The 26,024-nt window shown below is 36.4% G+C and overlaps 1 protein-coding gene and 1 non-coding gene across 21 annotated transcripts in view; both read right to left on the reverse strand.

Moving 5' to 3' along the window:
- The window catches only part of Ppp6r3 (protein phosphatase 6 regulatory subunit 3), a 142,450-nt gene that overhangs the window by 100,890 nt on the left and 15,536 nt on the right, over window positions 1–26,024 (reverse strand). For all 20 annotated transcript variants that reach the window (XM_033756756.1, XM_033756753.1, XM_033756749.1 and 17 more), the window contains exon 2: window positions 8,411–8,560. The gene's annotated coding sequence lies outside the window, so the exon portion shown is untranslated. The remainder of the gene's footprint in view (window positions 1–8,410; window positions 8,561–26,024) is intronic.
- LOC117283564 lies at window positions 17,851–18,034 on the reverse strand. Its single transcript, XR_004514604.1, has one exon. It is a non-coding gene; the product is annotated as a U2 spliceosomal RNA (small nuclear RNA).

Here is a 26,024-nt window from a genome sequence, read left to right on the forward strand (position 1 = left end):
GAAAAAGCTTGAAATAGGAATTAACCTAACCAACCAAGTGAAAGACTTCCACACTAAAAACTACAGTACCCTGAAAGAGAACAACAACAACAACATAAAAACTATGGAAAGTTGGGCTGGAGCTTAAGCTCAGTGGTTCCACCGCCTGCCTCGCAAGCACAAGGTCCCAAGTTCAAACCCTGGTACCTCCACCCCCCAAAAAGGAAAGATATCCTCTGTCCCTGGACAGGCAGAACCAATACAGGCAAAATGGCCATATTTACAAAACTGATACACAGATTTAATGTATTCCCAATCAAAATACCTATAGCATTCCTCATGGAGCTAGAGGAAAACAATCCTACAATTCCTATGGAACCAGAAGAGACCTAGAACTGCAAAAGCAATCCTGGGCAACAAGAGCAAAGCAGGGAGCATCACAGTTCCGGACTTCAAGTTCTATTACTACAAAGCTACCAAGATAAAAACAGCATGGTATGGGCACACAAACAGATATGTGTATTAGTGAAACAGAACAAAGGATGCAAAAACAACTCCAGGCACATTCAGCTACCTGATCTTTGACAAAGGGGCCAAAAACACACACTGAAAGAAAGATAGCCTCTTTAATAAATGGTGTTGGGAAAACTGGCTTTCTACAAGCAGAAGATTGACTCTAGACCCATATCTCATCATGTACTAAACTAATCAAAATGAACCAAGATCTGAACGTCAAAACAGACACAATCTTCTGGAAGATGAAATAACTAAAACTCTTGAAGACACACAAAATAGTACCAGAAATCAACAAATTGAATTATATCAAATTTAAAAGCTTCTGCATAACAAAGGAAATAACCACCAGGTTGACAAGACAACCTACAAAATGAGAAAAAAAATTTGCATGCTATTCTTCGGACAGAGCACTAATATTTTAATTTATAAAGACAAAAACACACACACACACACACACACACACACACACACACACACACACACATATATTCTCTCAAAATAAAAGACCCAATCAAAAATAGGGAAACTGAAATGATCAGTCATTTCTCAAGGGAACAAATACAAATGACAATAAACACATGAAAAAATGCTCAACATCTCTGGCCATCAGAAAAATGCAAATTTAAATAACACTGACAGTCTATCTTCAGAAAGAATGGCTATCACTAAGAAATCAAGTTCCGGTGAGACTACAAGGGGAGAAGAAGCCCTTATCAGTACGGAGATTCCTCATAAAACTAACAACAGAAATTTCATTTAACCCTGCTATTTCTAGGTATCTTCCCAAAAGTTAAAAACTTTATATTACAGTGATACATGCATACTCATGTTTGTAGCAGCACAGTTCGTAACAGCTAAATCTTGGAAGCAGCCTGTAGGTCCATCAACAGATAAATAAATAAAAATGTGTTATTTACACAAAATGGAGTACTATTCTGCCATAAACTTGAGTCATTTGTAAGAAAATGGGTGCACCTTAAGACCACAAGGTTAAGTGAAGTAAATCAGACACACATTTAAATATCACATGGTTTCTCTTATATTAGAAACTCAACAAATAAAATAAAGAGCAAAATACAAGACCAACGAGGGAGAGAGAAAAGTTATTGTAATCCAGCCAACATGGCCAATGTATCTAAAATTGTGCCTTGATTTAGTCTTCTGTGTTTTAACTGTCTTATGTGTTTTATGTTTTTTTGGCATGTTAGTCTGGCTGTTAATCAGTGTTTATACTTAACTTAATAAAGACATAAATAAGTCTGTGCTGGCAAACCAAAAATTTTTAAAAACAGGGGTAGAGGGTAAGGGGAAGAAAGAATTGAGATGTGTTACATACAGTTACACATTTCCCATACAGAGTGTAATCATTATGTGCTACAAACATGTATGGGGTGGGGGAGGGAGAGGGAGAGGAGAGGGAGGAAGTAAGTTTTAAATATCTGGTAAGGTACTTAGTATTAGCTAATTGTAAACAGGATATACTCATCAATCAAGTGAAAAATAAATGTCTAAAAATCAGTTATACTTCTAAATTATGAGACAAGATATGATTTATCGACCTTAGTTAAAAGTTGACTTCCAAAACCTTAACCTTACATAAGAAGCTCACTAAACACTGGTTTTATAAAAACTGCTTAATTAGTCATAGTGAAATAAGGAGTTAGCAAACAGTCCCAATCTAGCCCAAAGCCACAATATGCAGACAGCTAGTAAAGAATGTTTTTGACATTTTTAAAGGGTTACTGTGGTAAGAAAAAAAGGATTATATGACAAACACATCAATGGCCTATAAAGCCTGAAATGTTTATTATCTAGTCTTTTACAGAAAGGTATAGTCCCCTGTACCAGAAGAAATAAAGCTCCCACTAATACCTTCTTTCTGCCATTTCTGAATCTACCCAGGCATTTACCTCATAATCCTTGCTCCTGCCCTGGTACAGCTATGTATACAGCTAGCTCTATTGTCCACTCTCCTGGGTCACTCAGACTATCCAATATAGCCATCCATTATTTTATGTTTTACCATACTGAAACACCAAAAAAAAAAAAAAAAAAAAAAAAAAAAAAAAAAAAAAAAAAAAAAAAAAAAAAAAAAAAAAAAAAAAAAAAGAAACTTTAGCAATCATCTACTGGAAAATTGATGTATTCTTTCTGTTCTCCACTATCCTCAGAATCATATTTTTTTCAAATCAACACTTTGAAATATACATTTCCACAGTAAATTTTCATTATATTGGCTATAGCACAAACTCAAAAACAAATACAATCACAGCGGGCCCCTTAAACAAATACTACGTATTTTACCAGTAAGCCAAACACCAAGTTGGCTTGCTTCTTATCTGTGTGTGTGCCCTTTGAAGTAGAAAAAAGTCAAAGTTCAACTGCCTGCACTAACAAAAATGATGTCCTTTTTAAAAGACAACTGTACTAAGGCTCAAAGAAAAACTAAAGAGAGTAATTCAACGACTAGTTTTTAGTAAATATAAACATACTTTATTCACACCCTAAACTGTAGTTAAATAGTATTAGAGATAACAAGGGAAGATAATTTCTTATAGTAAACCAATCAATGAGACAGAGTGGTAAAACCAAACAAACCTCCATTTTTCTTCAAAACCAGTTTTCTCCCCAAAGGATGTGATTAGGAGAGATGTAACTGGGGAGTCAACAGTTAACCATTCCTGTAACTTAAGACAAGTGAATACTGCCATCTTATAAACACAAAATAAATTCTGAGTAAATTCATTCATCTCAGATCAAGTGCTTTAAAGACTCTCTGAAATTATTTAAAAATCATCAAAATGCCAAAGCTTTCCCTGAAATAAAATCTGGGGCACAGTGTCTTTATTTCAAAGCACTCAAGGAGTGACAATGCCTCTGGGAAAAAAGGGACACCCCTATCACTGACAAATGCCTGGATTGAAATGTGGATAGACCATTTCCAAGAGGTTTGACAAAAGTACCACAGTCTATCCATAGGATTTGCCAAGTCACTGCTAACAGAATTCTAGTACTATATTCAATAGGGGCCCAATTATGATTCATGAAAATCACCTACATACAACCACTTGTTTTCACCACATAAACATGTTTCCCAACAACTTTCAGGGACTATTAAGCATCTAAGCAGACCTGGATCCTACTGTCAGCTCAATTCCTGGCTAGCCCTGAGACCCTGAGAGAGCTAACATCACCCCTGTAAGCCTCAGTATTCTCACAAACTGGTTAGAGGGAGTCAATGAGCAGTGAAAACCTACAGGCACTCAGCAAACAGAAGCTACTATACAGTACACACTCAGCACCACAACCAGGGAGCTTAAAGCAATGTTTCCCAACTTTTATCTAGGGGTTTGTTAAAAAAAGTCTCAGATTCTACTCTGTAAAACAGAGGTTTGGCCTGAGATTTTATATCGCTGACAGATTCCCAGATGCTGTTGATGTTGCAAGTTTAAATCACTACTGATCAATTGTAATTTTCAACAAAATCAAGGATCATTTTAGTCTACATCTTCACAAAGTATAATAAGTATATTCAAGTAATCATATAACCTTGAAAAACTTACTGCTACAAACATGTGACTGTGATATTTATTTCAGCAACTCCCTCTGGATAAGCTATTAATGGCTTTCTTCCCAATAAGTCAGAGGCACAACATACATTACTCTCTAATAGGAACCCAGAAAAAAAAAGATGCCAAAAACACTTTTAGCACTATCTGCTGAAAGATACACTATTAGAAACTATTAGTTCTCTTGAAAGAGCTAGTGAGTCTACCCAGACAGTAAACTACAGGAATCACAATGGAGAACTTTAATTTCAAGTTCAAATTCTTAATCATCATATGAACTCACTATGCCTAATTTAGTAATTTTCTAAGTAGGGAAAACAGTATACTGCTAAGCTCCCTGTCTATACCCCACCAACTGTGGAATACTAGGACTGACTGGGCCCAGGGCATTAAATCAAGTGCTTCTGAACATGGAACTAACTGTGAGACTGCATAGGTCACATAACCTGTGAACTAAAATCTGCCTAAAGCATTTCACAACTGGCCCCACTGGAAACCTTAAAAATCCAATTCCAAAGTGAGTACCTGTATCAAATGCTAGACATGCAATAAACGTGTATAAGGTATTGAAGTTTAAATAGTTGCAGTTACCTAAATGTATGAAATATAAATAGTACAAAAACTGGAGAAGCAGCTGCTTCTGCCCAGATAGCACACGGTAAAGACTCAACTCCATATAGTATGACCTACACTGACCAATAGGTACTTTAGTACTTTAAAAGCATTAACATGTACTGCAGACAAAAATACAGAAGATAAATGGTCCCAGTTACCTTAATTAACATAATAAAATTGAGAACAGGAAAAATAGAGACAAAGGAAGCACGAACTCTAAGCCTGGTCCACAGCAAAGCTCCCTAGTCAGGAAAGACTTCATTGTACATGAACCCTAAGCTAAACCTAAAAAGATAATCACAAGCTTTAGTAGGTGATGGAAAAGAATAAAAGTATACCAGGATCTGCACAAAAGTACAAAGAATAGGAAAATCCAGTAGCTTCAGGAAGTTCATGGCAGGGAGAGGGCCCTGCCGACAAGAAGAGTTTTTTTGGGGGAAGGTGGCAGGAATAAGTTGGCAATGCAAGGCAAGATCTCAAAGGGAATTGCATGAAGGCACAGCACAATGCATGCTTCTTACATAAGGACAGATCACTGAGTTTTACTTGAGAGATATTTACATTACATTAAATAATGTACAGAAACAATTCTGAAAAACAGCAGATTGGAGATATAAAAGAGGTGATGACACTGAAGCTGTGCCAAGTACACTCTCAACAGAGGTTTTGTTCCTACAGAGAAGAGAGAAAGAGGACAGATGTGATCCGGATACATGGCTGCGATGTGGGACAGGAAAGGGAACAGCTGAACTGAGAGCATTGAGGGGGCACTGTAAGCACTACCTGCTTTGCTAAGATATAAATACTGAGGCCAAGGAAGGAAAGGCTGATGAGCAGCAGGAGCTACTCTGAAGTGTAACCCTGTAACTATAAACAAGGTGGCTAACAGGCTGGAGTGGAATGAACCTGACTCCACAATGACTGGTCCAGAGAAGATGGTGAGATCCTGCCATGGCTTCTACATTAAAAAAAGTATCCCCTAAGAGATTTCATACAAATTACTATTCCTTCTCCAGTGTTACTATAATTCCACCTTCTCAAAGTCTGTCACTATTTCTTCATTCTTGATCTGTACTTTGGTATTAAATGACACAAATTTATGGCTTGCCTTTGGAATTCTGAGCTGGTAAGGAAACACACAATGCTTCAAAAGCAAACTCCTACACATACCACAGTTCATATATACTGGTAAGATGTTAGAAGCAGAGCAAAAGGTACAATTTTACTATTCACTTCATTTTTATATTTAAAAAATCACAGCTGGGAATGTTGGCACACACACACACACACACACACACACACACACACACACACACACAATCTCAGGTAAGTGGGAGGCTGAGAAAAAGACAGGATATCTATAGAGTCCAGAAGGTTTTTCTGTACTGGGCATTGAACTCACGAACTTGTGCTTGCGAGGCAGGTGCAGTGCCACTGAGCTAAATACCCAACCCTACATAGCATTTTTAAAGGCACAAATGTAAGCCCAAAGAAAATTTCTCTATTTCAAAATCCATGTAGTTGTTAGACATAGGAGTTTTCATCTAACCTTCAACTAAAAGTGATTACAATGTAACAAACATGCTAAAAAGCAAATACAAAAAAATTTAATAAAATTCTATACACTTCCAAAGGAATGAACACACTCACTTGAAGTCATATATGCTTATGGGCCTGTAACAGAATGTGGAAGTACCTATCTGTGTAAAAAGTAATTTCAAAGATGAAATATGTAAAATCTTGCCACAGATCACTATTAACAGATGAAATGAAGATTTGCAATATATTGTGATGGCAGGGTATAACTTGGAATATCAATTAGGTGAAATGTTACCCCTCTTGGAAAATAATTCCACCTCCCTATTTATAGATCCATATTAAAGAAAACTTCAACTATGGAATTTCTAATCTCATCAATAATTGTGAAAAATTTTTCCCCTTGTTCTATAGATACCTTCATAATATCATCTTTTTTGTTTTCCCGCAAAACCTAAAATATTTATCACCTGGCCCTCTGCAGTATAAGTTTAGTCTAAAGGCCAGGGATTTTGCTCACAAATACTTAAAATTTAAAGAGAAAAGAATAAATCCTAAAATAACAATGAAATATTCTAAGAGTTCACAAAGAAATGACAACAAAGGACATGGAACAATCCAGAAATGTCTGACAAAAAGGTAGGAAGAAAGTTGAACCCTAGAAGATGTGAAATCAAATACTACAGTATATAGAATAAGAAAAAGATAGCTGCAAAGGTTACTAATGAAAAGAAGAAAGGGAAGACTGGTGCAACCACTGTGGAAATCAGTATGGAGATAACCTCAAAGAACTAGGACTGGAAGTCCCATTTGACCCAGCTATCCCCCTGCCAGGTGTCTTCCCCAAAGAATTAAAAGAATCATACCACAGTAATATATGTGTACCCATGTTCATAGCTGCACAATTCATGATAGCTAAAACTTGGAAGTAGCCCAACAGCCCATCAACGGGAGAATGGATAAAGAAAATGCTTTTTTTTTTTAATAAAATGGGAGTACTTCTCAGCCATAAAGAATGAGAAACTAGAGACATTTATAACTAAATGGATACACGTTAAGACGATACTCTTAAGTGAAATAAAGAGGACACGTGTAAATACCAAATAGTTCCTCTAGTGTTAGAAACTGAAAGCGTAAGTAAGGACTAAAAGGTATAACAGATAATGTAAAATAGGAAGAAAAGGTGCAAAAGGGAAGGGGAAGTGGGAGGAGGAGGGGAAAAGAAAGAAGGGAAGAGAATACAAGAAAAATTGAGAATGGAAAAAAAGTCTTTGTAGATAGGGAAGGGTGGAGGGATTAAAGAGAAGATGGGAATGGGGGAAAATATAAGAATCAAGATGGATTATGTAAAGGTACAAATTTCCAATGATGAATATCATTATATTGTACACCTTCAATGAACCAATAAAATTATTTTTTTTTATTTTTTTTTATTTTTTGGTACCAGGGATCAAACTCAGGTCCTTGCACTTACAAGGCAGGTGGCGGAACCACAGAGCTAAGTCCCAGGCCCAATAAAATTAATTAAAAAAAAAAAAAGGAAGAAAGGGAAACAAGAAGTTAACTAAAACTTCAAGTCTTAGGGCAAGCACCAGTCCACAAAGGTAGATGATTAAAGAGTTTGTGTCTATCCTCTCCTCAAGATACAACTGGAATAAGTGTTTTCATGGCTCCCCGCAAAAAGGCCCACTGTGTGACTTCCTATTAGATGCTAACTGAGGCAAAAGTCAAATATGTCAGGACAATCTAATCTTTAATTAAATGTTTCTGCAATCAGAACTCAAAAGGAGATAGGTGACTGTTCTTTGGTTGATATCACACACACACACACACACACACACACACAGCCAGGTAACTGAACTGTAGAAGCAGTGGCCTAGGTCACAGATCTCTATTAGCATTCTTTCTCTGTATAGCTACTTCAGATTGCTAGGTTTACCTGGTCCTTAGTGCTCAACTTAATTTCCCCCAAAACTAAGAATTCTTTGAGTTCTTTTGAGTTCTGCACACTCCTAGTTATACCAAGGCAGACTACAAAGACTGTTTAATTTCCTAAAAACAGCACATTAAAACATTGTACCTACCTCAAAGAGACTACCCTAGACATGGTTTACCTGGGTTCCAGGGTCTTATGAGAGAATGCTACTTTCCCTGATGTAATTCACAGAAGAAAACTCCTGACATAATGGTCTTACCTTTCAAACCAAGGTTAAAAATTAAAAGAAATGTTTTCTTCTTTGTGACTCCTTGCCCATTACAGGTTATCCAGGTGACCGCTGTCTTCCAATTTACCACATTGGCAGATTAGCAGGAATAAAGTAGGATATGGTTTAAAACAGGTTCTCCTATTAAAAGAAAAAAAAAAAGCAGATAATCACATATATTCTTTTTTTGGTCTGATGAAAGCTACAATTAAAAGATACTTTTTCATGGTTCCAGTGCCTGCCTTGCTTAGCGCAAGGACCTGAGTTTGATCCCTGGTACCAAAAAAAAAAAAAAAAAAAGATACTTTTTCATCAGGGTCTTGAGCCCCAGGAACTATAAAAAGTTTTCTTTAATTGAATTTTCTTATTGGACACAGGAAAAAAGAGACTGTCATTCCTCTATCCCACCTTTTATTCAGCACTAAATAATGACTCCCTAAAAGAAATACAGACGTCATAAGAGCACTATTAGTGAGGAAAAAGACATGTCTTTATGCTAGAAAGAAAACATCAATAATATTTTTATCTAGACCTTTTCATGTTCCCTAGGTAAGAGTTTCAACAATTTTAACACTCACCAGGAACTCTTGAGCAGAACATTAAGTTCAGTGAAGTACTAGCTACAGCCAATTTCAGTTTCTAATGTCTATTAATCATATGCTATACATGAAAGGAATATAAATTATCTTCCAAAACATTTCATGTATTAACTTAGTATTATAGAAAAAGACTCCAAACAGTAAATGCTATATTCATTTGAAAGCCTCTAAAAATGTAGTCTACAAGGTGCCTCCAAAAAATATTTTCATGTAATACCTTTCTGCAATAAACTCAATCTACATTATTATCAACACTTTCTCTCAAGAGAAACAAACAAAATGAACAAATAATTAACAGGTGAAAATGAAAAGAATATTTAATTCTAAAAATAAAAACATTTTGCCATTTAAGTGCTTTCTGAACATACACAATGATTTTTCACAAGACGCACAACCACCCACTTACAAGCCGGTCCAATCACAGGATCTCAGCAGAATGTCACCAGCAAAGTGTGCCCAGCGTCATCCCTACACTCTATCCTATGACACCAAAAGAAAACATGGCTATCAATGTGCTCAGAACATTATGAATCTAGGGCCGACCTAAACTGTAGTAAGTATACTAATATATAATCTGCTCTTCTGAAAAAGGGTCTGTTTAGTTGCATATTCTTTTGTTTTTCACCTAAGCTAGTAATGGGAAATATGGCCTTATATTATTATGCTAAATTTTTTAAAATTATTCTAAGGTCTAAGAATATGAGAAATGAGATCAAAAGAATGGAGTAGAGTACAAGTACAGGACTGGGACTCCTGGGTAAAGAATAAATAATGAAAATACACTGAAATAAGGTCTAAATCTTGAGTAAAAGGACTAAAGTCACAATCCACAAGGACCTAGAAAAGAATAAATTTAAAGGTTGCAAAAAAAGGAATAGAAAGAATACTGATTTAAAGCCATTCAATGGACATTTAGATCCTTAAACATCTTCTGCACTTTCCACAACTAGCAAATGATCACAGACTAAAAACACTGTTCTTCTGGGCATGGTGATGGCATGCTGGAGGCAGGAGGGTCAGATATAAACACACCACACTATACCACACTGTAGGCAGATTTCCCTTATTGGGCTCTTCTTTTTCTGGCCAGTACACAAGACTTTTACTCTATAGATTGAAGACTGAAATTGTCTTATGAGTACAAGAATTTACACCAGTCAATCTACTACACTGTGCAAGCCAATGAGCTCCACCTAAGACTGAAGCTTGCTATCAGCAACTCTTATTTCAACCTTAAAAAAAATTATTTTAAGGGGGGTTGAGGGGGGAATGGGATTAAAAAATTATTTCAAGCTTGCAGAATAATTTCAAGCAGTACAAGAAACTTCCTCAAAGCCTTCACCAAGACTCATCAGCTGATATCACCGAGTCACTTTCACCTTACCACCCCATCCCATACAACTTCATCCACCCACCCAAACACCTGACTGCCCTTTTTACCCTTATCTGGTTTTGGTGCTGCAGGCTGAATCTAGGGTCTCATGAATTCTAAGCACATACTCTACCACTGGGTCACATTCCCAACCTCCGTTTACTCTTAAACTCTTCACAGAACACATGTCAAAATAAAAAACTTGGCATATAAATTATTGAATGGGGGCTATTCAGTTCATATTCCAATTCTGCCAACTGCTCTATAATGTCCTTTATAGCAGTAACCCTTCCCTTCAATTCAGGATCACATAACACAACCGATGTCACATCTCCTAACTTTCTTCTCATCTGAAACAGATTTGCAGCATTTTTTTTTTTGTCTTTGATTTCACTAACATATTTCAAGAATACAAGTTATAAGTACATTTCAGGCAGGAATGCTACAAAAATGAAGCTGTGAAGCATAAAGAGAAGTAATGTCAATTTCTGCTATTACTGGTGATAATTTTGAACAATTGGTTAAGATGATACATGTTAGGTTTCTTTACTGTCTCAATAAGTAATCTGTAGAAAGATACCTACAGGCTATGCTCTTAGAACATAAACTCCATAGTTGTAGTGTTAATGGCAGTTGACACTATAATACTTAAACATGATAGGGCACTTGTAGTTCTACTGCTCCTTCTGCATTTATTAGCTGATATTCTAACATCAGTAAGGCATGTTCCCAACTCCCCACACATTCTCTTTCCTGAATTATACGTATGGACCCACAGATTCTTATTAGCATCATTATTTATTCTGATATTCAAACTGTCCCAGACTTGGCCTATGGGAAGCCCTTCAAGTATGCTCATGTATGTTTTTCTCATTTCTTGAGCACACTCTGATTTCTTCTCATAACAACTTGTCCTGTGCATTCTCTGCTATGGCTTTGAAAGAAGCCATTTCTCCAAGGAATTTTGGAGGAATTTCTTTTAGCAGAAGACATTATTTAGAAGTGAGGATCACTGGAACACAGTAACTAACACCCACAATTTAAAAGGGAGGTTTAATTTGGCTCACAGTGTCTGGGGATTCAGTCCATGACTGGCTGGCACCAAGACAGAAACATCATGGTGGATGGGCATAAAAGAGCAAAGATGCTTAGTTCATAAGTAGCTGGGAAGCAGATCAGTGAAACAGTGCCAGAGAGACAGGGGACAGGACCAGACATAGACCTCAAAGCTCTACCTTCATTAGCCACCCAGACACACTCAAAAGGGTGCTACATCGGCCCCTTGAACATATCCCAAAATCATTCCAGGTGATGCTCTACCCTAACCATCACAAAAGATCTAATAAACTAGTATGTTCATAGATATTGAGGTGTCCTCATTCTCTCTGCTATTTTATTGTGACAAAGCTAGGAAAGAATGTCAGTATCATATGATTGAACTTTGTGTTGAGTATCCCTGACCAAACACCTCCAGAAAACCTCTAACACGAAAAGTAGCAAACCAAAAAATACAAGAAAAAAAAAAAGAATAGTAATTGATATCCTAACATAATCTATTCATTGAAGATTATAGTACTTTAAAGGGTACAGAAGAAAAAGAGCTCTTAAAATTTTTTAAATTCACAGTAAAAATTAAAAACTAAACAGAAAGCTAAGAGTTAAAAAAGAGAACAGAAAAACAGAAGGGAGACAACCAGCAAACTAACTTCTAAAAGGATTCCTGAAAAGATCTACATCAGGAAACACCACAAGGAACCCAGAACTTTTACAAAGGATCAAAAATCTGAAGAGCTTCAGAATTTTCAAAAACAAAAGGATAATTAATGAAAGGCTGAGGATTGAATCTAGTAGTAAAGCCCCTACCTCCTATGTACAAAGCCCTAGGTCCCATCTCCAGAATTGATGATGATGATGATGATGATGATGATGATGATGATGATGATGATGTAACAACACCATACACATGAGGACGGCGACAATTAAAAACAAAACAAACAAAACCAGAAAATAATACGTGTCTGCAAGAATGTGGAGAAAGGAGAACCCTTGCAGCCTGCTATAAAATGGTGCAGCTATGATCTAGTAATTATACTTCTGGTTTTATACTTAAAAAAAAAAAACTGAAGAAGAATCTCAACGAGATATTTATATACCATTATATGCCATAACTAAAATACAGGAACAATCCAACTGCCCATCAACAGTAAAGTAGATTAAGCAAAATGTGGTATGCACATACAATGAAGTGTTATTCAGCCTTTTTTAGGGAGGAAATTCTGACATATGCTACAACATGGACATCCCCTAAGAGCATATTAAATGAAACAGTTCATCACAAAAAGTCAAAAATGTCTTTTATAATTTCACTCAGTATAAGGTCCAGTGGTCCTCCTCTTAATCCCAGTTTTGTTTTCTCTGGTTTCTGTTGCTTATGGTCAAGAAGAAGAAAAGCGTCTGTAGTATAAGATCCAGTGGTCCCTTCTTAATCTCAGTGTTTTCTCTCTGGTTTCTGCTGCTTGTGGTCAAGAAAAGAGGAACTACAGTAGAGTAAGACTGTCTCTGTCAGAGACCTATGACATAACTTTTATTATAGTACAATGGACATAGCTTTTATTATAGTAATTATTATAACTATTTTATTGTTAATCTCTTACTGTGTCTAATTTAAAAGTTAAAGTTTATCCTAAGTATGTATGAGTAGAAAAAAACATGTTATACACAGGGGTCAGTACTATCTGAGGTTTCAGAAATCCCTTAGGGAGTCTTGGAACATATGCTGAAACAGACAAAATGAAACTAGTACTTAGTCAAAATGAGAGACATAGAATGGTGCTTGCCAGAAGCTCAGGGAAGAGGGAAGGAGGAGGAATGGAGAGTTATAATTTAATGGGTATGGACTTTCAGTTTTACAAGATGACAAGAGTTATATAGATGGAAGGTGGTGATGGATGCACAACATTAAGAATGTGTTTAATACCACAGAACTAAAATTAAAAATAGATTAGTAAGACAGTAAAAGTTCATGATATATAACATAAATTTTCCACAATAAAAAAAGATGATGCAATATCTAAACAATTCTAAAGGCAGGGTGGTAGACCAAAGGTTGTGTCCTCAAAATTTATATGCTGGAGTTGGGGATTTAGCTTAGTGGCACTGTGCCTGCCTCACAATTGCAAGGTCTGGAATTTTATCCCCAGTACCAAAAAAAAATGTATATAATACACACACACACACATGCTGTTCTATTCCCACTGTGGCTTGTGTTTGGAGTAAGGAAGTATTTAAGGTTAAATAAGGTCATAGGATGAGGCTTGATTTAACAGGCTTAGTGTCTAAAAGATATCAAAGAGCTTGCTCTTTTTGTGCACATCTGAGGATACAGCAAGAAATTATGTATGTAAACCAGAAGAGGGCCCTCACCAGAAACCAAACTGACCAGAGCTTAGATCTTGCCTTTCAGTCTCCAGAACTACAAGCACAAAAATTTTGATTGCTGTCTACTCATTTTCTTTAATCTATAGCATTTTCTAATAGCTGCCTGTGCAAACTAGAGAAAAAAAATGATTTCCAATCCTAAAGTATGTACTCAAACTATAGATCAAGGGCACACAAAGAGACATAGTCTCAAAAGGTTTACCTCCTAAACACTTTCTCATAGAAAACTAGTGGAGACTGGGCTCCACTGAAACAAGGAAGATCCATAAGAAAGACAAACAGAAACAGGTGGTCTCTAGGAAAAAAAGTAAAAAATCTCCAGGTTCAGGGTAAAGGAAGAGCAGGGAAGACAAGTGTACACTAAGCAGAGAGTATACCTGATCAGAATGAAGCAGGGAGAGTTCAAAAAGACAGGGCTATTGTAAGTGAACTTTTACAAGGTCTAAAAGTTTGAAGCAGAATCAGTGTTAAATGGATTTTTAAAATAAGTAACACATTTTCAGAGAAAACAAAAAGTTGTTTAGGAAATTATTTATACTTTACCAGCTAATACCTATAAATAGCACTTGTGTGTGGTCACAAATAAAGCTAAACACTGTTTTAACCAGAACTATAATAAATCTGTTACAAGGATGGGGATTTAAAATGGGGGAAAGAGGATACAATAAAGAAACAGAAAGAGCAATCCTCATCTATATATTTCCATAGCAGAAATCAGTAACAGTTTACAACTTTAAAAAATCAAAAAATATACACATAAGTACATACTCTTCAAATATGCTACTTAATTGGCTAAGAGTCTCCAAGTATTACAGTTGCATTGGGCGAACGGTTAAGGGCTGCTGACTTTAAACTATGGAAAATTAAATTTTTTACTTCAAAAATTAATGAATTCTAAGGCTAGAGTGGCAAACGGTACTGTTTTGGCCAGATAGATGCCAATGACACAGAAGAGAAGGCCCAACACTCCCCAAGAGGTACTTTGTATTTTTCCTTTCTTTTCTTCTGCAGCTGCTCTAAATGCCTGGCAGTTCGGTTACACCCAGCAGCCTTGGTGGCTCCAGGAGATATTTACTTTGTTTGTAGCAGCATCCAGTCACAGGTCCATACTAGATGAACCGCCACTCCACCCTCATCCCCACCCAACAGCCTCTCTGGATAGACTTCCTTTACCCTGCAGCCATCCTTGATCAGGTCTACAAGGAGCCCCTCTCCTAACACATTACTAAACAGAAAACCTGCCTTTTTATTCTGTGTAAGTAACTTCTCCAAAACCTTTAGTGGATTAGTATATGTACCATTCCTCCCTTATGCTGCAGGAAAAGTCCAAATAAAGCCACTTTCAAAGGGTATATTTTTGTCTATTCATGACTTCTATCTTAAGTACAGCATTCTGAACTGGTTCACTAAAATCTGATGTCTTAGTTACTTTCCTCACTACTGGGACACAATGCTCAACACACGCGCAACTTAAAGAAATGGTTTACTTTGGCTCATATTTTTAGTCCAGAGTTGGCCAGCTCCAAGGTATGGAGGGATAGTAAAAGGGTCTGGTGGAGTAAAGTTGCTTACTTCATGACAACCTGGAAGCAAAGAGAGTGAAAGAAGGACCAGCTGAAAATCTATGCTAGCAGTCTGACAATTCCAGCTATTCACTTAATGAAAGACTGAAGACAATTAAACCTGAGCATCCTTTTCTTCAAATATAAAGGTGGAGTTAATGAAGTCTAAATTTTCTTTACTTCAGTAAGGGGATGTTGATGGTAACAGAATTTAGACAGGTTCATACAGGAAATGAAGCCAGTTTTCCCATTCCTCGCCAGTAAAGAATCTATCTAGCTGAAGGTATCTAGACTATGAGACCAATGAAAAACACTAAGCAAGAAAGACATGTTTGGTTCAAATGTTACAGATGATGATGGAATACATGAAGATAATGAAGATTCTCCCTAAACATTTGAAAAAGAAAAAGGGAACTCTGGCCAGGTAATTTTTGGGAAACCACTGTTTTTACCTCATAATTAAGGGACAAAATGAGAAAGGATATGAGGATATTGGCAGCAGCAAGATCATTGAGATTTGCAGTAAATTACAGAAAGATCACAGCCCAAAGTCTAGACTCAAAAGTAAGAAACTCTCCTTCTTACTGGCTTTAGAAAGTTCTAAGGCAGGCCACCTCAATCTATGTCATTCTAATATGGATCTCAAGGATTGCAATGCTCCAAGTATCTTCAAACAAGCTCTTAACAGTTAAGTCTAAAGAGGTAGAAGATAATGATATGGGATGATAACTTACCTCTATAATGGCTTGTTCATCATTTTACCTTCAAAGCCTAGCACAATGTACAAAACCTTGAATATAAAAATAATTGCACAAACATCCATAATTGGGAGAAACAACCTAAATTATACTTCTATGTCTTCAGAGGCATTTCTCAAAAACAAAAATATTGGTAATTCTATCAGCTAATTTCAGGAACATCAGTAATTTTAACACAAGCCAAGGCAAGAATACCAAAGTTTCTAAACCATTAATCAAAAATCCATACCTAAGGGCTGGGGATTTAGCTCAGTGGTTCCAGTGCCTGCTTTGCAAGCACTAGGACCCGAATTCGATCCCCGGTATCCCCCCCAAAAAAAATCCATATCAAAAATGTAAAAAAGACTACCATGTACAGCACATAACAGCAAGGCAAATCCACAATACCACCTTCTAAAGGCACTATTCATATATGTGAAGTACTTTTTTGGCACCTGATTGAATCATTATCACTGACTAGCTATGCACCCTAATGGACACTGAAATCACTACAGCCATACATGAAGCCAACCCAATCTGAATTGCTATTAATAGGAAGCCAGGTCACAAATTGATAAATGAGCATCCACAGTAAAACCCAGAAAACCACCTATGCCTACTGTAACAATGGGCAAGGATGCAAAACAATGGTACAAGTGACTACCCAATTCCAATTACCAAGGTACAGGTAAATTAGCCCTGCTGAGGTGCACCTAACTTTGATGTAAAAGCAAAAAATTAAAAAACTAGTCATAACCAAACAGGCCAAGTCAATCTCTCAATAGCGTATACTGATCTTACACAATTTTGAACTGTTTGTCAAAATCCAGAGTACAACAGCAAGGAAGACACCATTTCATATGATAACCCAATGGTTAATATTTGAGATAAAAATACGGAAACTGTGGGGGAGTAGAAAGAATGGAGGAAGGTAATAAGAAGGTACAAAGCCTCAATAAAGAGAAATAATGTTTTTCTTTGAGATATTATACAGCATTATAGATACAGTAAGTAGTATGTTTCAAAATTGCTAAGAATAAATTTCAAATATTCTCACAAAAAGTGGTATTTAAGCTAAGAAATACACAATTTAATTAGATGTTTACTCCAAACTGCTTTCATAAATTAGATCACTTTAGTCTTCACAAATATATAATTATACTTTATCAATTTACAGTTAAAAATTTCACATAGGTTTGTAGGTTATCACTGTCATTTTAAAAAGAGAAAACTCAAGTCACAAACAACTGCTCCACTTAAAATTGAGGCAGGTCTCTTGACCTGATGACATAAAGGTATTCTCTTAACCTTCTGAACCACCCAACTTAATGGGGAAGACATACATCAGTTCAGTCAATATTTGACCATTCACCTCATCTCTCAGAGTTGTTTTCCTATCGATAAAATGGGAGGTTTGGGCTGATTGTTTAACATACTCAAATCCTAAAATCTTTCATTTCTATGGATCTAAGAAGAAATATAAATGAAACCAGACTACTCAGAGAAAAGGTAAAACAAATTGATGTATGCGTACCAGTCTCAAGTTCTTTGTTGTTGTTGTTTTGAGACAGGGTCTCACTATGTAGTTGAGATTGACCAGGAACTCACTATGTAGCCCAGGCTGGTCTCGAACTAACAGTGATCCTCCTGCCTCAGCCATCCAAGTGCTGGGATTACAGGCATGCATCACCACGCCAGGTTCTTAAGAAATAATATTTTTGAGGTGGGGTGTACTGATCTAGAGCTATTACAATACCAGGTCAATGTGTGGAGTGTACAAAGCAAGCCTCCATTTGATCTCCCTAGTCCAAAAATCCATTAAATGTATTGTGCTTTAAAAAGGAAGTATCAAATGGACTAAGAACAAAATTATGTATTTAATCGTGGTCACAGGACCAAGAGGCAATAATTATGTAAATATAAATAACAACTTAAAAGTAGAGAAAATCTCAATGACAATTCAAAATTGTGCAAGATCAATGTACTTTGCTGGGAGACTCATTTGGTCTGTTTGGATGTGCTTAGTTTTACTTTTTGCTCTAATACACATAAAAATATACTGCAATCTTAAAAAAAATACATACTGACATTTAGAAATGGGAAGAAAGAAGCTAAAGGTGTAGGGAAGGTGGGATGGGTAGGGGAAGGGTAATAAGGGAAAAGAAAAAAATGTGAGAGAATGAAAAGATGAAAATAAAGTGTTTGTAGATGGGGAGGGAGGAGGGGGTGAAGGGAAGGCAGGGGTAAGGGGAAAAAATGAGAATCAAGACTTGTCATGTAGAGGTACAAGATCCCAACAATGAATGTAACTGTACTGTATCCCTAAAATGTACCAATAAACTCAAAGCTGAAAAAAAAATTTAAAAAGAATTAAAAAAAATACAAAACGGTCAGCAGAACCAGTTTCATGTGGGTGGCATGAGAACTTACAGTTCATAAAGGATGAACTCTCTCTTTTCTCCACAAGTTGACCAATAAAGTCTTCCTCTTACATAGTTAAACCCCACTGATATATACTCAGGGCTCTCACATAGCTTTAGATGTTTGCTTGCTTTGCTGAAAAGTCAGACTTAGTAGCCGGGCGTGGTGGTGCACGCCTGTAATCCCAGCCCTCGGGAGGCTGAGGCAGGAGGATGGCTGGGAGTTCGAGACCAGCCTGGGCTACATAGTGAGTTCCAGGTCAGACCCAACTACATAGTGAGACCCTGTCTCAAAAAAAAACAAAGTCAGCTAAGTAAAACTTGATGCTCTCTTGACAGAAGCTATGGTTATTTTAGGTGCAATAAGGTAAAATGGAGTGTGAATTCATCCATAAAGCTTGTAAAATATGTCATATACATCTTTCTGAAATATAAAACAGAACACAGTCCCAAAAAAGAATCCTGATAGGTATATGAAAAAGGGAAAATGGATAATGACTCATGTAAAAAATATTAAAAAGTAGGCCAAGCAAAAATGACATGCTTACCAGAGTTCTTGTCAAAAACACATTTCCACAGCTAGGGATTTAGCTCAGTGGTGCTGCCACCTGCCTTGCAAGCAGTAAGACCTGAGTTTAATACCTGGTACCATAAAAAAAACCACACATTTCCGCAAACCTTCTGTGGCCTCCACCAGACCGTCATGCTTCTCAATCTTTAAAGTGAGAGAGAAAAAAATCACTCTCAAAGAATTTCATTTCTAGCATCACAGAAAAGATCTCAAAAATTCTTTCTTGGAAAATATGAATGTTTTTTACCTGGTACATACTTTCTTTGTTTTACTGCTGGCTTCAGGCCATCACCCATGACCATTTAGTTTTCAAGCTTTGCTACTACAAAAAGTGAGAGTTCCCACAGGAGGAACTGCTGGATAAAAGAACACACTTCTAATTAGATATATATGGTCAAATAGTTCTACATAGAGGTAATACCTACCACATTTCCCAACAGCAATGTGTGAATGCTTGTTTCCCCACACCTTTGTCAACATGTTTGCTTTTCTCTTATGAGTGGGCATTGTTTGTATGTTTGAGAGCCATTTATACTTCACTTTTCTGTCAACTGTTTATATCTTCTGTCTATTTTCCATTGGGCTGGTCTTCTCAATGATCTGTAGTGGTTATTTAAAAATAAGAAAATGAGCCCTTTGTCCGATAGTATACCCACTTCAGTTTATTCTAATCTGGTATCTATCTGTACCACTCAACTCAAACAGCTCTCTTCAAGTCACCAATGACCTGCAGATGGGGGTAAACTCAAATGAAACTCTGGTCATTTTAACCTTGCTCTAAGCAGCACTCAATACAGTCAACCCACAGACTTGCCTCATCAGCGGTTCTCCTCAGTTTCTTTGATAGTGGATATTTTGGTGTTCTCCCTGGCCACTTTTAATCTCCTTACCTGGGGAGAAAGGGGGTTCCACCTTTCCTTTCTCCTACATAATTGATGGTTTCCTACAGAGCTCAGGCTATGGACACTCCCTATCACACATTCACTGAAAGTAAATTCATGTTTATTTTATTCACAATGTTTCCCCAGCAACTGAAACAAAGCCTGGGGAGACTCAAAACAAGTTTATTTGAATAAATGAAGCTATTTTTATGGATTTAAAAAATAATTATATAAATATTAGTTATGGTCCAAATTTATAAAACCAATGAGACCATCTCTACATTTCAAACACAAGTACCCAACTACTAGCACACATCTCTTCTTGTGTCATAAGCACACTGTAATAACACCAAAACAGAACTTTTGTTTCTCAACATAAGCTGGCCACCCTAACCTACCAAACCTTTTTCCCTAAATTTTCCTTGTCTCAGTGAAAGGCACACCCCAGTTGTAAAAGAGAAACTGAAGATTAGCCCCAGCTCCTCTTTGCTCTCCCAATCCAATTCAGCAACATCTTATCAAATCTACCTTCTTATTCCCCTTCTTACCATCTTCTGTCACTACCTGGAGGATAGAAAAAGTTATCTAATTCATCTTCCTTTATCTCTTTCTCACTCTAAGCTATTTTCTACTTGAGTTCTTGATCAGAGATCCCTGCTACTCATGTGAACAATAATGATACAACAGGTGTGGAAACACATGCCTAATCCCAGCACTTGGGAGGCTGAGGCAGGAGGACCAGCAAGGGTTTGAAGCCAGCCTTAGCTACACAGTGAGTTCAAGTCAAGCCTGAACAATGAAAAGCAGAAAAAAAAAAAAGGTAACAATGATTTAATTTTAATCTACTCCATCCATCCAATATTGTAGCTACATGAGGTGGTTCCTGAACACTTGAATGTGGCTAGTTTGATTTAAGATGTGCTATGAATATGAAAATCCACCACCTGCTTTGCAAGCACAAGTACCAGAGTTCAATCCCTGGTACCAAAAAAAAAAGTTTATTTATTAAAAAAAAAAAAAAAAAAAAATTTTATGGGGCTAGGGATTTAACTCAGCAGCTCCACGCCTGCCTCACAAGCACAAGGTCCTGAGTTTGATCCCTGGTACTGGAAAAAAATTAAAAATTAAAAATAAATTTTAAAAGTTTTTATGATCAAAGCATAGAAAGCACTGGGTCTGGCACAGGACAAGCACTCAAATATTTGCTGATGGAATTACTGATCAAAAACTTAGTGACATTTTCATATAGTAACAAAAAACAAAACACCTTTTAAAAACTCTTACTTAAGTTGAATAATTTTAGGAAATGTTTATGCTAATCATGTCCATACTAATCACCTTGCCATTAATTTTTCATCACCAAAGTTCCTGCTCAGATAGACTGAGGAAGATTATAAATTCAAAGTGGCCAAAAAGAACCTCAGAATTTTGAGTCATCAGCTCTTGAAACACTAGTCATATCACAACTCAAAGAACAGCCAAAAGAGAAGGAAAGCTAGTAGACAGTACAAGGAGAAAACAAATAGGTCACAAACACTGAAAATCAAGTCATTAAGACTTAGACCCATGCTGACCATGCCTTTGCATAACATTAAATTACCACAGAGGGTGTGGTCCACTCAAAATGACAAGGCTAGGTCAATGACTATACTGTCATACCAAGGAGAACAGAAAATGTGCTGTCATATGGCCTTGAAAACACAAAGGATGGTGTAAAGCTGCATTCCAAAGTGACAATACGACATTTTAATACAGAAGAATCGAGACCTGGATAAATTTCAATGTGGTTTAGACTGGGAGCCCTTAAAATTTTTCAGTTTGGCTCCACAGTCTACTGCCAAAGAATCCAGAAAAGTTTTTAAAAGTTCAAGACCCAATTACCAATGTACAAGAAACACAGGTTACAAAATACTGTGAGAACACCACAGAACAATCTAAGTCTCCCACAAATAGACAGTGGAGTGGGAGACAAGAATGGGGAAACTATACATTTAAAAAATGGGTAAAAAATAAAATTTAAAAAAAAATGGGTAGATCTTATTTGAGTCCTGACTTGCCAAAATAAGAAAATTCTGGAACCACTAGAAATATAAAAGTTGTGACAGTATTTTATTTTTTTCTGGTACTAGGGATCAAACTGAGGACGCTGCACTTTTGAGGAAATTGGCGGAACCACTGAACTAAATCCCCGGCTGTGATAGTTTTTTAATTGCTATGGTTAAAACAGAAATTTTAAAAAGAGTTATTGTTATGATATATACTGATACGTTTATAAAAAAAAATTTATTATTTGGGAATTTTCTTCAAAATAATATGGGCAGGTATGACCATAAGGGAAAAGTCAGAACTTGCCTTACTCAAAAGACATGATAATAACCCAAAAAACAGGCAGACATTCACAGTGTGTGTATCTATCAAAAGATCTGTATTTAAAATAAAAGACTCCTACCAAGTTCTGTGTTTTAAAATATGTCCACAAATTCTCTAGCTCTTCTTTCAGAAAAGACCCCATTCCCCTCTACTTGAATGTATTGTTGGCCTTCCTTGACTGGCTCTCTTCTATGAACTGGATGGCAAAACTGGATGCCACGTGACCTCCAAAGCAAGGTGATAAAAATGACAGCTTCCCACAGTGCTCCTCTTAAATCACTGTCTCAGAAGAAGTCATATACTGATATCAGGATGCTCAGGCATCTCTGGCAAAGACCAAGGTAAAAAAGGACTTGAGGCCTACCACTAACAGCCAGAATTAACTTGCCAGCAATGTGAATGAGCGAGCTTGGAAAGGAGCCTCCAGTTCCATCAAGCCTTCAGAGGACTGATCATGCCAAAGCCAAAGCTATCTTGCCACACCACTCCAAATTTCCTGACCCACTGAAAACTGTGAGATAATTATTTATTGCTGTTTCAAGCCATTAGGTTTGCAGATAATTTATTATATAACAATAAATAAAACATTGATACAATAAAACAGACAATGCAACAGTGAGTTTAGTATATTCTTCCTAAAAAAAAAAATGGGTATCCAAATGACCAATACAAGTATAAAAAGGTGCTAGGCAGGATAGCATATTCCTGTGATCCAAGCACTTTGGGAGGCAGAGGCAGGAGAATCACCACAAGTTTGAGACCAGCCTGAGATACATAGTGAATTCAAGACCAGCCTGGATTACATAGCTAGGCCATCTCAAAAAACAAAAAACAAAACAAACAAAAAAACAGTATGAAAAGGTGCTTGAATCCACTAGTGCAGATTTACATTACCACAAAAAATTACTATATAGCTGTCATTGTGAAAAAATGTTAAAGAATATAAAACACTGGAGAGGAATTTTCCACATAGTGTTGGTCAAAGTGTAACTTGGTACAACTACTATTATAGATTCTGCCAGTCTTCCAACAATGACTATATGCATACCCCTATAAACTAGCAATTTTACTCTTCAGTATATTCCAAAAAGAAATGTATGCACATGACCACCAGACTACACAAGCTTTGGTTATTCTAAGTTATACTATTTACAATAAGTCAAAACTTCTATCTAGCCAATGTCCACCAATGAGAATAATTTCATACAATGAAATTACACAATGACATGGAAAAATCTCACAAACAATGCCAAGAGAAAGAGAATTCTACCACTGAACCACCAATGCAATACCAAACGAAAGAAATCAGACCCAAGAGTGTTGAGTCTATTTAAGGAACAAGACTGGACAAAACTAATCAAATGTCAGAAAATTAGCTGCCCTTGAAGTAAATTAACTTAAGGGGGATAACTACTTAAGTGGTTTTCAGGTTGTGAAAACAATTATATATGTATATTTTTCTGTATTTTGATTGTATTTCCACAGAATTCTTAAACAGTAAGAATACAGAAGAATGGGGAATGACAGTAAGAAGTTCTTGGGAATACAGTTATTGGAGCTGGATAATTAAAAGGTTCATCATACTACTCCACGGTTGTGTATGTTCAAATTTTTCCCTTAAATTAAAAAAGGAGTCTTAAAATTTAATATGAAACTGGCTGGAACTGCAAGTCAAAGTAATTTTTCTAATCATGGCTATCAAAAGGTGTTCATATCTACACATTTTTGGACCCAATTATTCTATACTCTGAATTTATGCTAAGGTGCGCTGAGCACAAAGTCAAATAATAATCCACAGGATTCATAACAGAAAAACAGAGGAAAATGTTAATATAAGGACACAGGACACTGTGAGGGATACCACAGAAAAAACAATCCTGTTCATCTACAAATACATGATGACTCAATATCCAATAATAAATAACAATGACTGTATCTCATAATATTTTTATCTACCCAATGAAACAGTCATTTTAAATGATGTAAAAACTCTTAGAAGAAAACAGTATTATCAGAAACTCGTAAAAGACAACCCAATTTAAAGATGGTCCAATAACATTTCTCCAAATGACCAAAAATCATACGAAAAAAAACTCCACATTAGCCATCAGGGAATTGCAAATCAAACCACAATGACACCACTTCAAACCCAACATAATAAAAAGACACAAAATAACACTGTAACAATTGTTGGCACAGACATGGGGAGAATGGAATCCTCACATACTGCTGGTGAGAATGTAAAATGCTGCAGCCACTTTAAAGAATAGTCAGCAAAGCCCTGCGTGGTGGCACACGCCTGTAATCCCAGCACTCGAGAGGCTGAGGCAGGAGGATCACTGCAAGTTCAAGACCAGCCTGGGCTACACAGTGAGTTCCAGAGCAGTCTGAACTACATAGTGAGACCCTGTCTCAAAAAGCCAAAAAACCAGTCTGGCAGATTCTCAAAAGGTTAAACATAGTTACTGTATGTTCCAACAATTCTATTCATATGATGAGAAATAAAAACATTGTGACCACAGAAAAACTTGTCTACAAATGTTCATAGCAATGATATTCATAAATGTTAAAAATTAGAAACACTCAAATATCCATAAACTGATAAATGAATAAACAGAAGATATTACCTCCATACAATGATATTACTTGGCAAAAATAAAAACTGATACATGCTATAATGCAGATGACTTGAAAACATGGCTAGAGTTAATAAGCTAGCAACAAATACATAGAATAGGCAAATCTATAAAAACAAAGTATATTAATGGTTGCCTAGAGCTGAGAAGATGGGAGATAAGTGGGTCCTCCATTTAGTGACGCATGATAGTTAAACTCCATTAATGTACTAACAACATTAAATTGCTTTAAGTAGGTGAACTCTATGATATGTATGCTATAGCTCAACAGTTGTTAAAAAGGTGCCACATGCCTGTAATCCCTACACTCTGATAGTTGAAGTAGTAGGATTGCTGCATGTTTAAGGCCAGCCTGGGCTACACAGTGAGTTTAAGGCCAGCCTTAAGAACACAGTAAGACTCTACCTCAATAAAATGAAAAGAAATAAAAGGACCATCTATATTTGCAAAGGAAGATGCTGAGGTTGTTTTTAAAGGATTTAACGTCTGTACTTTACCAAAAGTATTCACATATTTAAATCTGAACCTCACTACAATCCTACATGGCAAATTGTATCAGTTTTTACAAATAACAGTTAACACCCAGATATCACAGTTAGGAACTGGCTAGTCCAGAAATCAGAAATGCCACCCTTCTTATACCATGATGCTGTCTCTCAAACTGTTAAAAATATACCTTATATCACATGTGTAGCTATCATAATAGCATCTACTATAGAAGAAAACCATTAATATGTGTCAGGCAATTCTTAAACATTATCATGCCTGGCAATTCCTAGGCACTCACCTATTTGCTGAGTAGATCTCATTTGTCATCCATGACTCCATATATAACTGGGACACTAAAAAATTAACCAATCTAATCATTACAATAAATGTATGTAATATTTGTTGTGGAAGCCTTGTTATAAGCATGGATCTTAAAGAAGAGTGGGAAGAGGATAAAACACATACAACAGAAGAGCAATGACAAAGTACAGGAATGAAAACAAAAGAGGAAGTCGTTTTATTTTTCTGAG

This window comes from Fukomys damarensis, unplaced genomic scaffold, assembly GCF_012274545.1.
Source record: "Fukomys damarensis isolate Sample0158 unplaced genomic scaffold, DMR_v1.0_HiC HiC_scaffold_27, whole genome shotgun sequence".
NCBI classification, from domain to species: domain Eukaryota; kingdom Metazoa; phylum Chordata; class Mammalia; order Rodentia; family Bathyergidae; genus Fukomys; species Fukomys damarensis.